The sequence below is a fragment of the Schistocerca piceifrons genome, chromosome 1 (genome assembly GCF_021461385.2).
Source record: "Schistocerca piceifrons isolate TAMUIC-IGC-003096 chromosome 1, iqSchPice1.1, whole genome shotgun sequence".
Classification (NCBI taxonomy): domain Eukaryota; kingdom Metazoa; phylum Arthropoda; class Insecta; order Orthoptera; family Acrididae; genus Schistocerca; species Schistocerca piceifrons.
The window spans coordinates 49804984-49820256 of record NC_060138.1 but is presented as its reverse complement, the minus strand read 5'-3'; positions in this window follow the sequence as shown (position 1 = coordinate 49820256).

Sequence of the window (15273 nt, the reverse complement as noted above, 5' to 3'; positions counted from 1 at the left end):
AACTTAGCTGATGGCTATTCTGTCTCTCGGCTAATGAGAGAGAAAGGCTTCGTACAACTGGGCGGTAGCTAGGTTCTCGTACAACTGGGCGGTAGCTAGGTTCTCGTACAACTGGGCGGTAGCTAGGTTCTCGTACAACTGGGGCGAGTGCTCTCTCGTATCACGAGACCTGCCTTGGTGGTGGCGCTAGGTCTGCGGTTACACAGTGGCGACACGCGGGTCCGACATGTACTAAATGGACCGCGGCCGATTTAAGCTACCACCTAGCAAGTGTGGTGTCTGGCGGTGACACCACACTTATATAGTGTAAAGTGTTGCAACTCTAATGGACAATAAGTTGTAAAAATTTTAAGTTATATTACAATTCCACACTTATGATACAAGACAGTTTATCACGTTGCAGTATCAACCTTGTTCATCCTCTTGCGTATGTGATTATGATATAATAGCTCTGTTGAAACCGATATTCGCTCTAGATGATTTCTTCAGTTATCATACGTTGGAGGTCACCCCCAGACTAATAGCTTGAGGAATGTATGAAAATTCGAACCATCGATAACCTGCAGTCCTAAGAAATAATTTTATTTGATAATTAGCTTCGAGAGAGCTGTGCTGTCATCATCGGATATGCAAGAGGAAGAATAGAAGTTGATTGGAATAAATTTTTCTATCATGATATTACAGCTTCATAAACTATCTTGCTACATAACCTGTGATGTTAAAAGATAAAGCTCATGGGCCTGGATAAAGAAGATAAAGAACGACGTTTTTATAATTACGTGGAAATTACAACAATTTAGAACAGATGGCTTAGCGGCATCAACTTTCTTCTTGCAATATCATAATTCCTCTCCATCTTCCTTTATTTCCTCCACTCTTTCTGTAATAAGGTCTTGTTTCCCTTGTACAGACATTTTATAATTTCCTTCCTTATCTCAGCTTTCTCTTTGTTGCTTAGTATTGGCGTCGCCCAGTTCCCCTTTACGCAATTTCATGTCTCCTACGTCACCTTCCCTTCCCTTCCACTTCCCTTTACCTAAGGTTTTCTTAAAGTTTGATTCCTATACATAGATTCTCTACATTTTACTACCAACTTTCACATTTCCCTTCGTTGCTTAGTATTTAGTAGCGGAATCCAAATCCCGGTATAATTTTGGGTGAATGTATGAACCGCTGTGAATAACGGACGAAATCTTTTGTCTTGCATATCTGCAATCCAAAAATTTTAGAAATATTTAGCCAGCTCAAACTAAAAGAAACTTTGGTCTATTCTTAAGTTCTTCCAATAAAAGCAGCATAAACAGTGAAAGCTGCAGTCACCTTGAGCAAACTATGAGTTTTTACATACAATATGTGTAAGATTTCGTTATTTGATCACGTAAGTCCTTATTACGCCCAGGTAGGGCCATGGCCACCCCCAAACATTTGCAGGAGAGATAGGGATTGACGGAAGATTCTAAAACTGCCATTTTCCTATAAAAATTCGTAGGTTTGGGAAAATGATGGTATGCGCGTTCCTGTAGTGTCACTTTGTTCAATAATAAGCTACGGTCACAAACTCACCATCCTCAGGTATAATGTGATACCATAAACCTATGTACATCAATCTACAATTATTGTTAGCATCACCATCTCATATGACCGAAGCTGGATCTGAAACAAAAAATTTATTGTGTCCTAGAGAGCCGACGTTTATCCGTTCAGTGTATAAATGAAAATCCTGAATTCCAAGTCCCAGGCCGGCCGAAGTGGCCGTGCGGTTCTAGGCGCTACAGTCTGGAACCGAGAGACCGCTACGGTCGCGGGTTTGAATCCTGCCTCGGGCATGGATGTGTGTGATGTCCTTAGGTTGGTCAGGGTTAATTAGTTTTAAGTTCTAGGCGACTGATGACCTCAGAAGTTAAGTCGCATAGTGCTCAGAGCCATTTGAACCATGTCCCAGGGTGGCCGGGGGTGTGTTTGGGGGGGGGGGGGAGTTGATAGGTAAGTAGGCAAGTGCCCCCTCCCCTATTACTCCCCTTGCATACGGCTGTGGTTAGGGTGAATTCGACTCAATATGTGACATGATTTTCGCACATACGGGTCTCTTCAACGGAATTTTATTAAATAGTGTCTTCAACTTTACTGTCCACGTGTCAAGTACCTCTCATTATTCTGTAGGTGCAACATCATATCTTGTACGTCCAACATCTGGAATGTACCGGTGTATAGAACTAATTCAGTCTCCATCGCCTCGGCCGGCCGAAGTGGCCGTGCGGTTAAAGGCGCTGCAGTCTGGAACCGCAGGACCGCTACGGTCGCAGATTTGAATCCTGCCTCGGGCGTGGATGTTTGTGATGTCCTTAGGTTAGTTAGGTTTAACTAGTTCTAAGTTCTAGGGGACTAATGACCTCAGCAGTTGAGTCCCATAGTGCTCAGAGCCATTTGAACCATTTTTTTTTTCTCCATCGCCTCCTCAATATCAGACGTACGTCTGCCACGTAACATACGTATTATTCCAAATCACCCTGCGTCTGTTCTCATAGGCGTAGCTTCCGTCTCGCCATATCCCAGCCGTTTCCTTTCTATCCAGCTGTGAACTAGTATCTCTGTCACATTTTAACTGTCCATGTTTTTCTCATCCCATATATTCACTCTTTCCTTCCTTCCATCTCATCACTTAAGCTATTATTTCTCCCGCATCCTCAGACCTGTCAGTTCCTCTTTACTATTTGTTGCCGAAGTTACATATTTCATTTCTATATTTATTTTTAATTCTAGCATAGTTATTGTTACTACTGTAGTCATTAGTATTATGTAGCCTGCCACAGAGTCATGCACGTTAGAGCTCCGCTTCTGGGACGGGGAGATGCGCCACTCACAGATGCAGTTCGCCCTGCGGATTAACGACGAGCGAATAAAAATGCATGGAGACTGTAGGGGTATAAGTGTCCCATCTTGGGGAGTAACGGTGTGGTGTGACAAGCAGGGCACCTGACCACCGCTACATCACACATGCAAAACTTGTTAACAACCATGACGACCCTGCTTCGGTACGGGACAAGACACAATAAAAGTAGAACATAATTGTTATCATTATGGTAAGTGTGGAAGAATTGTAACACCAGGTGCGTCGGACCAGTGGCAATTTTACAAGTGGTCCGCGAGCGAGCAGTTCTCTTCACTTATGAGGAAAGTCTTGTGTGAACAAACGTGCTACGGAAGTGTTGCTTATGATCGTGTTAATTCTGGAGAATAATCTCATTTTTTGTTGTAGTAAGCCAAAAACTATTGTCGTGTGGTTATCTAATTTTATTATTAATCCTTATTTTGCATAAATTTGAGCAACTTTTTTTACTGTGAGCTTTACAAATGTATAGATCTGAAATCAACCTAAAATTGCCACAGAGTACGCTAAATGCAGATAGGAGTAGGAATGGTCTATCTCCCGCATAAGAAAAAAGTTTCGAATGTGTGCGAATACCTAAGGGACGAAACTGCTGACGTCATCAGTCCCTAGACTTATACACGACGTAAACCAACTTAAGCTAAGAACAACACACACACCCACGCCCGATGGAGGACCCGAAACTCCGGTGGGAGGGCTCTCGCAGACAATCGGGAGAGATGCACCAGTATTATTTGGGATTGATGGACCAAATGCTTCAATAGACAACAATTAGCTTCAAGACATGTGGGATAAACCCACTGGTTGGTTCAAATGGTTCTGAGCATTATGCGACTTAACTTCTGAGGTCATCAGTCGCCTAGAACTTAGAACTAATTAAACCTAACTAACCTAAGGACATCACACACATCCATGCCCGAGGCAGGATTCGAACCTGCGACCGTAGCGGTCACGCGGTTCCAGACTGAATCGTCTAAACCGCACGGCCACACCGGCCGGCTAATCCCACTGAATATGGCTGCAGTCCTAGACCGGAAGACACGCCTGTGCCTATATGTCGAAGAGCAGAACCTCACACATAGGACATCCCACACCAAAAGGCCTAGTGATCCGATGCACCTCACACGAGCGGAGTTACGTGCACAAGTCAAATTTCCTCACTCGCAAAAAATGGAACTCTACTCCTACTAAACCTGAAACTCCCAGGACTACCATTTCAAAACGGACAACTGCTAAGCCAACACAGACACTACTTACAGAAGAAATAAACCTATTCCTTCTAGCGATGAAAATATGAATTTTAAGATGAAGGCATTGACTGAATCCTATGCACTAAACTCTTGTCTAAGTTCTGCAACTGTAAAGAAAAAGGTGCGTAAGAAAATAGAGGAAACAGAAAAAGCCACAGAAAAGAACACGAAAGGGAAAACATACCTAAGAAACTAAAAGAGAAAAATACGGCAAACATAGAAAGCTACAGTAGCAAAGACATTGTACAAGATTAAGAAAGTAACTTTCATGAATAAAATGAAACTGAATGTGTGAAAATATTGAAATCTATTATGAAAGTAATAGAAAAGGCAATTGGATCCTGTGTATTTCCTGTTCATGATGATCTATTATTATTGTTCAACATTTGGTAGAAAGTGTAATTTCGACGGTCAGAGAAAGACAGGCTAATGCTTAAACAAATGTGACCACCATCACCAAGATTTATTATCAATTGATAAGACTGTTTAGGTCTTGATAGTATAATTCTGTATTCCAAATAAAAATATGATATTTTAATTGACACTTTCCCCTATGTAAAGACATTTTTTTATGGTCCGCCTCTCCCCATACTGTACCGTACTCTGGTCCATTTCACCCATACACCTCTAATGTATATTTTCATTTTATCGTATCTGTTGTATTTTAATTGAGAGTGCATCAGAAATATTGCGTAACTAAGTTTGTATGGCATTCTATACGAACATGCTGCCAGAAGGCAGAAAAGTTGAAAAACACGCAAATTTTATTCTAAATGGGAAAAGTGGATCAACTCTCCCGGACTTACTCTTTGCCCAGGTACTGCGGATATCTCTGTAGATGTCAAGTCAAATATGAGCCTTGCCTGCTATAAAATGTGTTTATTTACCACGACAGCAATTTCGGCCTATGATGTCATTCGCAAGTGACAACTCAGAAGACTATGAAGTAGGTCAATGCATCGCTCCTTTGAAAAGGCCATCGTTACAACCGCACTGACACATTGCACGTGTTTATTAAAAGAGAAGTCTTTGCCTCTCATATAAAAGAGCGTAGCATGCGTGTAATAAAAGTTTGCAGAACTGTGGTCTCAAGTAAACAGAAAATAATGTAAGAGAGGGTCTGCAGATATTAATCTTGCCAGGTGAATTTAACTCGTAAATGGAGTCACGAATGTGTTTAACATTCGTCTTTTGAGACTTCTTTCCCCATCACCAAAAATAAGCTGTAGCGTCTTCGATATTCGCCATTTCATTGCAATACGCTGTTTAGTGACGGATGAAAAATAACGTAAAGGTTCCTCACACCTTTTCATGTGAGGAAGCATCAAAGAATGGCGGCTCCCTCGAATTCGATTTGCCATCGTGGTCGGTTTCGCCACAAATGCACAGTAAGTGGAGCCGCCCGCGACATTCTTTTGTTGTACTCCTTTATCACGGAAAGCGGATTACAGGGGCAGCGTTTAGAATGCAGAGCGCCGGCCAACCCCACGGACCGTTCATCTCGATTTACGACCGCTCTGGTGACAGAGGTGCTTAAGCCCGGCTCGCGGCTGTAGATAAAACGCCGCGTTACATTGCAGCTCCCATCCACAGGGAAACCACATGGTCCTCGTTGATCGTGACGCTCATGCTGGCATTACTGCATCATCTCCACTCTTCTATTTCCTCGACACGAATATGTGACTGATAACATATATTATACATTTGTCACCTACGACATTGGACGTATTCAGACTGAGCCCGAATTTCCCAACAATATTTCGGAGACTCTTCATGCATATCTTCCGGGCATTTTGGTACAACCGTCCCGTGGTCTCTGGTGCATCGTTATTGAGTATTATTTTTAGTTGTTATTCATTCGGTTAGTTAACTCAGTTAAATTCTTTTATGTAATTATAACGTCACAGCAGTGTATGAGCTTATAATATAGCAACCACCAAAAGAAGAATATCCAGAACAATACAGCAACCGTTGTACGAACAAATAAACTTCCATCACAGCGTGTTCTATCTAGATATCTCAGTGTCTAGGCGTGTCTTGTCCACATGACGGAAAATACCCGTGGGCATCAATCTGTGTAAGGCGAGTATATAGTCTTTTTATAATTCATTAGGACCTGGCCATACACGTAAGAAAACCATAACAGGCCCATTACAAAATCTGACTTGGTTTAGCAGCTTCACAGAAGAAGAATGGAGTGACATGTCGAAAAACTTACATTTTGTATATGATACTTGTAAACATAGATTGATAATTCAACACATTCATGTTCATAATCAGTTTTGTGTGACAGCAACAACGAACTTATAAAAAAAAAAAAACGTAAAATTATAGCTAAGGTATACAGGGTGTCCCATTTATCTAGACCACCCTAAATAACTGTTTGTCCAGATGCAAATTACAAAATGTTTCAAGCAAATGTTCTTTAGCCGTCAGGGGAACATTAATCAGCGTGATTGCCTACGTTGTAGCATTGTTTTTTACAAAGATATAAACAGCGGTATGACATTTTTAAATAACACCCTGTATTTCTTATTCCGTAATTCATTTCCTCTCCTAAGGACCTATTCAAAAATGTATCACAGTGTAACATTCACTGAAACCCAACGTTATTAATTACATAACATAACACTGACGTCGACGCTCCCAGCGCTTAGTGCAGGTACTCGGGGTGATGGTACACATCCAGGAAGGCCGCTGTGGCCGAGTGGTTCTAGGCGCTTAAGTCTGGAACCGCGCTGTTGCTACGGTCGCAGGTTCGAATCCTGCCTCTGGCATGGATATGGGTGATGTCCTTAGGTTAGTTGGGTTTAAATAGTTCTAAGTCTAGGAGGCAGATGACCTCAGACGTTAAGTCCGATACTGCTCAGAGCCATTTCAACCATTTGACCACAGCCACGTGCTGATGTTGACAGTGGACAAATGTAAATATAAATAGAATGCTCACCTGTAATTCTGTCAACCATCGTCTGTTGAAGAGTCGTGTGAGTAGAACGTTCACCAACGAAGAGAATATAGATATGCTACTCACGTTTGCGGAATGTAAGTTTGCAGAACAGTAATTGCAATACTGTTTTCTTATGTTTGGGTACATTTAGTACAGTAGTTTAGTCCTTTTAAACACTGCTGTGTAGAGGACGCATACAGTAAAGGCTGTCCTTTCTACAACCTGCTTCGACATGACGTCTCTTTTTTAGTTGTTGTTGAAGGTAGATGAAATGCTACGCAGGCAGCTAAACTGTACAGAGAGCGATATCCTGACAAGAACCCACAATCCCGACAGATGTTTTCTCGTCTTGTTGCGGCGCCTCAGGAAACGGGAAGTCTCAACTCACGACGACGCAGTCGTCGTACCACTCGCACAGACAAAGCTGCCTAAGTTACTGTTCTCGCTTCTGTTACTATGACACCACATGTGAGCACACGACAGCCTGAACACTAGACTGGAATTCCTAAAACCAGTGTACATACTATTCTTACACGTTACCGGTTCCATCCTCACCATATACACCTAGATCAAGAATTGCATGGGAATTATTTCCAGAACCGTGTACAGTTCTGTCAATGGGCACAGCGGCATATCCTCGCCACGCCATACTACTTCTCCAATGTTCTGTTTACCGATGAATGTTCCTTCTCAAACAAAGGACAGGTAAATACAAGGAAAATGCATTATTGGTCCGCGATGGCTTAGCAGGTGGAACACCAGTGTCAATGGAGAGTTAACGTCTGGTGTGGGGTGCCTGGTACTACAATTATTGGCCTTTATTTCATCAATGGTAGTCTAAAAGGCGCAGCGCATGCAAACTTTCTCAGAGGAATTCTTTCTCCTCTTCTGTATGAAGTGCCGCTAAGAACCAGAATGCTTACGTGCTATCAACAGGATGGACTTCCAGCACATAATGCTTTGCTTGCACATTTCGCCAGCATAAGGAAATGGCATTGCCAAAGGTTCAATCTCCATTGCTGGTGGTGGACTAGATTCGAGCCAGCTGCCACATATTATACTGTCCAGTCACACTGAGCCTGAATGACCACCACTTACAGCACGGACCACTGCGAGACATACAGGAAGTGATTCTGCGAGGTTCTGGAGGGTACCGACAGGTACGGGAAGCCATGCCGATCTCACATATCTCTCTTGAGGACCCATAACGCAAACAGCCCGATCGAGGTGGTCTCATAGATTCTCAATTGGGTTTAACCCCGGGGAGTCTGGTGGCCAGGGGAGTACGGTAATCTGTTTCTGGTGCTCTTCGAACCATTCACGTACACTGCGAGATGTGTGACACTAAGCTGTCCTGCTGGTAGATGCCCTAGCGCCTAACAGAAACAGAGTGTTGGGGTTGACGTGAACACCAAAAATAGATGCATATTTTTCTTAATCCATTGCGGCTTCGAGATGATGAGATCACCCACATTGCGCCACGAAAACATTACCCCGGCGATAATGCTTCTTCGCCCAGCACACTTATGTCCATTGTTGCAGAGTGCTTTTAGACATTTCACACTGCACACGCCGACGGCTGTCTGTCCAATTGAACATAAAAAGTGATTCATCTGAAAAGGACACCTGTTACCTTTCACTGGGCGTCCAGTTGTGGCACTGACACCCAAATCCCGGCCTTCGTCGCCGATGAAGAGCAGTCAGAGTTAGTGCACGAAACAGGCGCTCACTGCGGACGACCGCAGCCAGCGACGTTCGCTGAACGGCCGTTGGGGTGGCGCTGCTGGTACCTCTTTATTCATCTGGGTGATCAGTTACTCGACAGTTGCACCTCTGTTCGCCTGTACCCATCTCCGTATCTGTCGTTCACCCCTGGAGTTCATGGCTCACGCTGAACCACAGTTGCCACAGTGCCGGTGTTGGACACCGCCATTTGCATGCACGGTGTACTTTTACCACGTCGGCAAGCGAGCAGCTTACAAACTTAGCTGTTTTGGAAGTGCTTCCACTCTTGACCCGAAAGCCAGTCCTTATGCGCCTTTGGACTTCAGATAAATCGTTCCGTTTCCGCATTACGAGAACGACTGCACTGCTGTCTCGCTCCTTTCCCTCCCTCACAAACGTTATGTACGCTTCGCTGATTACGCTGCCATCTGCCGGCTATAAGTGGTTATTGCACGATGAAGTCGAACAAAGGCGGGGGCTACATTAATGTGACGGAACCGTGTATAATTGCCTGTCGAGTCAGAGTCTGAAGGCTTCTCTCAGTTCATTGCCGCCGTGGTTGTCCGCTTTCTGCGAATAATCGTTGTTCGCTGCAGCACGGTAAACCCAGACCCGTTTACTCCGAGAAAATCGTATATTAGCGTGCTGAAGCGAACGACCGTTGCATGTAGCACAGGGAGAACCATACGATAATGACTAGGGAAAAGCCCTCCGGCATCTGCGCGACAGCAACACATAATTTGAGGCTGTCAGATCGACTGCGGTGCACCACCAGCAATACACGGCATACGTCTGTTAATGCCAACCGGTCGTGCTGTCTAAATGTCAGAAAAATCATTAAAAACAACATCCCAAAATGGAAGCCATCAGACAATGCGGAAGAAAGTGCCCATGAAATCCTCAGCAGTTTTAGCGACAGTATTCACCACTGTGTTGCTGAAAAGAACGTCGAAACTCCATAGTCAAAAGATAAAGGTATGACCAATCGTAATGCACAGTGTCGAGACACGGACCGTGAGAGATTATTGTCATTCAAAACAAGAAGCAAATCTCTTTCTTGGTACTGTTTGCGCATGAAAGTTTCCGAAGAAGAAAAAAAAAACTATGAAATTTGCTGTGTGTGACAGCATAATGAGGACTAGGATAAGTGAATGACTGGAACATCTGCAGGCCGTTTCAGTAACAGCTTGGAAAAATTTAATGGGACATAGAGAACGCTCCACCGAACAATTTGAGATAGGGAACCTGAGGAGAAGCCAGTTTAAGGGGGGATGTAATGGACTTTGGTCCTAAGTATCGGTTTTTTCAAAATATTATTTTCTTGATCTACGCCGTCTAATGGATGTTGTGTGTGATTTTTGTCGTGATAACAGCTTTATAAATTTCTTTGAATTGTTCAACTGATTAAATCTGCATTGTTGTCCTCTCCCACCTTTTCAAACATTTGGGAAACTACTTCCAACGGCGGAGGGCACAAAGACGATTGGTGTAAGTTCAACAACAGAAATTAGACGTATTAATATAAACACTCATTACCAGAACCTGTTATGAATACAATTAAGCCCACATTCAGGTTTCTTGCAAACGGTGATTTACTGAGGAAGTGACTTCACGAATAGACACAAAATGCAAATGAGGGCCTCAGTAATTTAATTTGGATTACATGCTCATAAAGGACATTTTGTGGACTGGATGTACTCCAAGTAGATGTCTATGGCGCAGTTTTATGTTACAATAACGGAAATAAGGGCAGAATTAAAGTGCTGAAGGGAGTTGGTGTAGACGCTGGTGTGTTTAAAAGAAAAGCATTTTACACCACGACGAGAGCAGGGTCAAGGAAGCTAACAGATCAGTGTCTAACCTGCAAATACAGGACAAAATGGTTCAAATGGCTCTGAGCACTATGGGACTTAACTGCTGTGGTCATCAGTCCCCTAGAACTTAAAACTACTTAAACCTAACTAACCTAAGGACGTCACACACATCCACGCCCGAGGCAGGATTCAAACCTGCGACCGTAGCGGTCGCGCGGCTCCAGACTGTAGCGCCTAGAACCGCTCGGCCACCCCGGCCGGACAAATACAGGACAGGCAGAATCGAAGAGGAGAGAAGAGAAACCTGAAGGATGAGGAGCATCAGTATGGAGGATTTTAAAATGGAGATAAGCTTATTACAAGTAGAGAAGGAAATCTTTGAACCTTACTTTCTCTGTTTTACATTTTTTACGTTATTAGACGCCTTTTCTCAAAAAGTATGTGCGCTAATGCTATGCAATCCTTAGGAACTGCTTACAACGTCTTACTGTATCCCTGAAACAAAAAAATACGGGATCTTCCTATTAGATCCTGATTTTTAGATGATTATTTGTAGAAAAAGTTTTAATTTTGGTTGTGCAAAATTAAAAACTCTGTTAATGGTTCAATTTGTACCATAAATTGGTAACCGGGCGGTCTGAGGCGTCTTGTCACGATCCGTGCGGCACCCCCGTCGCGGTTCGAGTCCTCCCTCGTGCATTGGTGTATGTGTTGAATGTAGCGTAAGTCAGTTTATGTCAGATTAGGTAGTGTGTGGGCATAGCCACCGATGACCTAAGTAGTTTGGTCTCATTAGACCGTACCACAAATTTCCATAAATTAATAACTGCAGTTCAGTGGTCTTATATCATTCTCATGACACCACAATGAAATTTTCAGAATAACTGCATGATTATAATTTGAGTTATAACTTTTTATAAAAAAGACAATAACAAAAATTTTAAATTCAAATTCATGGCAAAATATTAATCCTGCATACTTTATTATATTTTTCCGTTAAAACTCAGCTCTTTTGCTTTATACGTGAAAAATATTACATTTTTGCATTAATAAGTATGTCTGGAATGATTTTTTTTAAAAGTTGACGTTTTCGGTTACATCACTCCTTAAGGAAATGCTTTGGCTAGCATTACTGTTTTTCAGCTCATTTACAACTAACATGCGTACAAATTTACAATTACTGTGCTGTTTATTTGCATCTACATTCTTTATTTATTGCAAGAAAGCAAGGAGAACCAGCCTAATTATGAGGAAGTCATGATACACGTTTTATTTACTTTACTTGTCCACAAGGTGACTATGTTGTATCGTATTTATATTTTTCAATGTCATGACGTGCTTTGAAACAAAGACAGACCCATTCATTACTCAGTGCAATTCAGAGACGTACAGTACAATAAGACGGAGCAGTGCCGGTACAGTATTTCCTGGTCCCTGGATTGCAGGGGGAGGTCCTATTCCATGGCCTGCGAGGTCACTTGACCTGAAGCCCCAGTGATTATTTCTAGTGGAGTATCTAAAATCCCTTGTGTATGACATCCCAGTGGAAATGGAGATGGAATTAATTGCCGGAAGTGTAGCTGCCTGTGATGTGACTGGTAACACACCAGGGATATTTGTCAGGGTGCGTCAGAATCTTGTTCGCCGATGTTGCATTGATGGTGATGGCCGTCAATTTCAGCAGATTTGGTAAGATACTGTACAAACGGTACGTTCATTGTGTCAGTGATGATATTTGCAGTTAACTAATGTCAATAAAAATGTGCACAGTAATTTCACTTTATTCCTATGTCCTTAAAGTGGCTTCTCCGACCCCAGGTATCCTACCTCAATTTGTTGAGTGGAGCATCCTCTATTTCCTGTTAAATTTTAGCACTGTCTTACAGAAACACCCTATATAGAGCTGGGAAGAAGTAATTGTGAAAGGAAAGCTAGAAAGAAGATAACTTAAGGAAAGCTCCAGAAAAGCTGAGGGGGTAAATTGTGTCAGGATGTATTTGGGAGCAGTGGGTGTCCACGAGAACACAGAGACAGCATACCATGGAAGATTCAAAAGCGATAGGCTATGACTCGACTGTAGCTCGTGCGGCAGTGTAGGTAAGGTAAGGGACTTCCGTGACACGAAGTGCCCAATGGCAAACCCTATGCGCCTTTCTGAACAGTGACTAATGATGATGTCAGGGTATGGTGTGGCACAGGGCACACGAAGTCACTGGAGACGTCCGCTGCGGCAAGAACAGGGCATGAACTAGTCGTTTCTTTAAATGTGTTAAAGGAATCACATGAAAATTAGATCTGGATGTCGGAAAGGGCTTTGAACCCAGCTCATCTCAAAAGACATAAACGCAGCTCCCACATCGTTTGGCAGTTCATTTAGTGTGTCCAGTTACCGTTCTTCAGAAGTATGTTCGACAGAAAAATGTTAACTACATTGCACTCGAAATGTACGAGAGATGCATATGTACCGAGCGTCTAAACTGTATGTGCCGTAAAATCTAACCGTGACGCAAGCCCGTATGCAAAGGTTTAGGCAACCTCGTTAGAAATTAAATCGGTCATCCAAAGCTTGGGACAGAGCCGCTGGTGGGCCCAGTACTTCTGCGGCCGCACTGAGATGGGGTTCTTGTTCCGGTGGATACCGCCGGCCATCAGCATGCAGGGCGCGGCACGTGTGCGCAACACGTGCTCAAATTACGGCTCCCCGGCTGCGGTCAGCGCCCGTAACGTCCGACGTAATCTGCCGGGGCTCCGCCTTCGGTTTAGAACTGAAACTGGCCCAAAAGGGCACCCGAGTGCTGTATCCGTGTCCGTCACATAGTGGCCTACTGAATTCACAATACACTATCTATCTAAAAGTATGGACACCCCCACATAATGCAGAATTGAACACCAGACGTCACGAGATACCTACCCGCCAGTGTAAAAGGTGCGAAAGGAGGTGGGGAGTATCATTTTGTCAGTAGAGAAGAAGCAACAGCAGAAGTGGTTGGCAGGAAAGTTCAGCGGTCTAGTAGAAGGATGTAACTTGAGTACTAAATCAATTAGGCACGTTTCAATCCTTCTGCCGAAGTCGGCAGCTGGTGATGCGAGTGTGAAGCGGAAAGCCGAAGAAATAACCATAGCTAAACCACGATCAGGCAAACATCATGTACTGATGGACAGCGCGTGTGTGTACGTGAGTGAGTGTGCGTGTGTGTTTGGAGTGAACGAGAGTTCAACGGCAGGATTATCAGCGCCCTCCAAACGAATGTGGACAAGGGGGCCTAAAAGTTATCACACAGTGAGGAGTATTCACTTGTATTGACATGTACATTCATGCACAGTGAAACAACGGAGAATCAGTGAAATGTGCTATAACAGGGATGAAAACATAAGTAAAGCTACAGTGGGACTCCAGTAACGGCACAGAAGAATGTGACTGGGTGACCACACAAAAAACATGGGTGAGCCAGTTACCATGGCTACACATTGAGAACACCTACCTAAAATTTTACGAAGTAGCAGGGACCTATCACCAAAGGTTCAAACTCTCATTGCATTCTTTTGAGCGCCACTTAGAATAGAGGTCAGATCTATTGGCAAATCTGTCATTGCCCACTGGACTTAAAAAAAAAACATCAGTCTACTATAATGTGGCGCACTGTGATCTGTACCACACAATGGAGAGTCGTGAGGCTGGAGCAAGACTCTTTGCATCAGAAGGCTGTGACGTATGCGGAGGTGAGTAAGAAGGACCACATTCCGCCTGCATGGTTTTGAAGGTGGTACGCCACGGCCGTGGACTTTACTACACGCAGCATATTGCCTGTCACTTCCAGCCACTGCTCCTTCCATGGACTTTGTAACTCAACAGCGAGGCAGTAGCATCCAGGGCGATGACGCGCTGAATTAACTGAGGATCTCTGCACGCCTCCCTGCCTACTATGTCTGCCCTTTGATTCCCTGCAATACCCGTGTGCTCTGTGCACACACCAGAAAGACACCTCCAACCCCAGCTCTTTTAGACGGTTGAGGAGGCCCTCGATGTTCTGGTCTACTTGAAACGTCCCCTTTGGAACAATTGTACAAGACTGTGCTTAAACTGACACACAATATTTTTAGCGCAACGCAATCTATCAAAGATCTCTGCAAAAGAATGGCCCTGAGTAACATTAAAGTATACCTTTCAGAAATCACTTACCTCACAAAAATCTTCATTACTCGAAGTACTGCAATACAGCGAGCGCCACTACCGCAAGCTAAATAAAAGATTCAAACTACAGAAGGCACTAACTGCTGATAGGGATAGTTAGCAAATGAAAGATATTAATAGAGAACAAACAATGTATTTACCTTAATAGTCATAATATATATAGCAGTTCATGACAAATTACAAAACTCCGCCATCTCTCTCCCCACATCCACCACTGCTGGCGGCTCACCTCCAACTGCGCAACGCTACGCACTGTTAACATCCAGCTGCCGCTGCCCAACACTACAATGGCAGGCAACAATGCCAACTAGACACAGACTGCACACAGCACAGCCATTGATTTTTCATACAGAGCGCTACATAACATTGCCAATAAGGAAACATAAACAGCCTACTTACATAGACCCCATGGTCCCCACAAAAAATTTAACAAATTGTTTTGAGCAGTGGCCAATAAT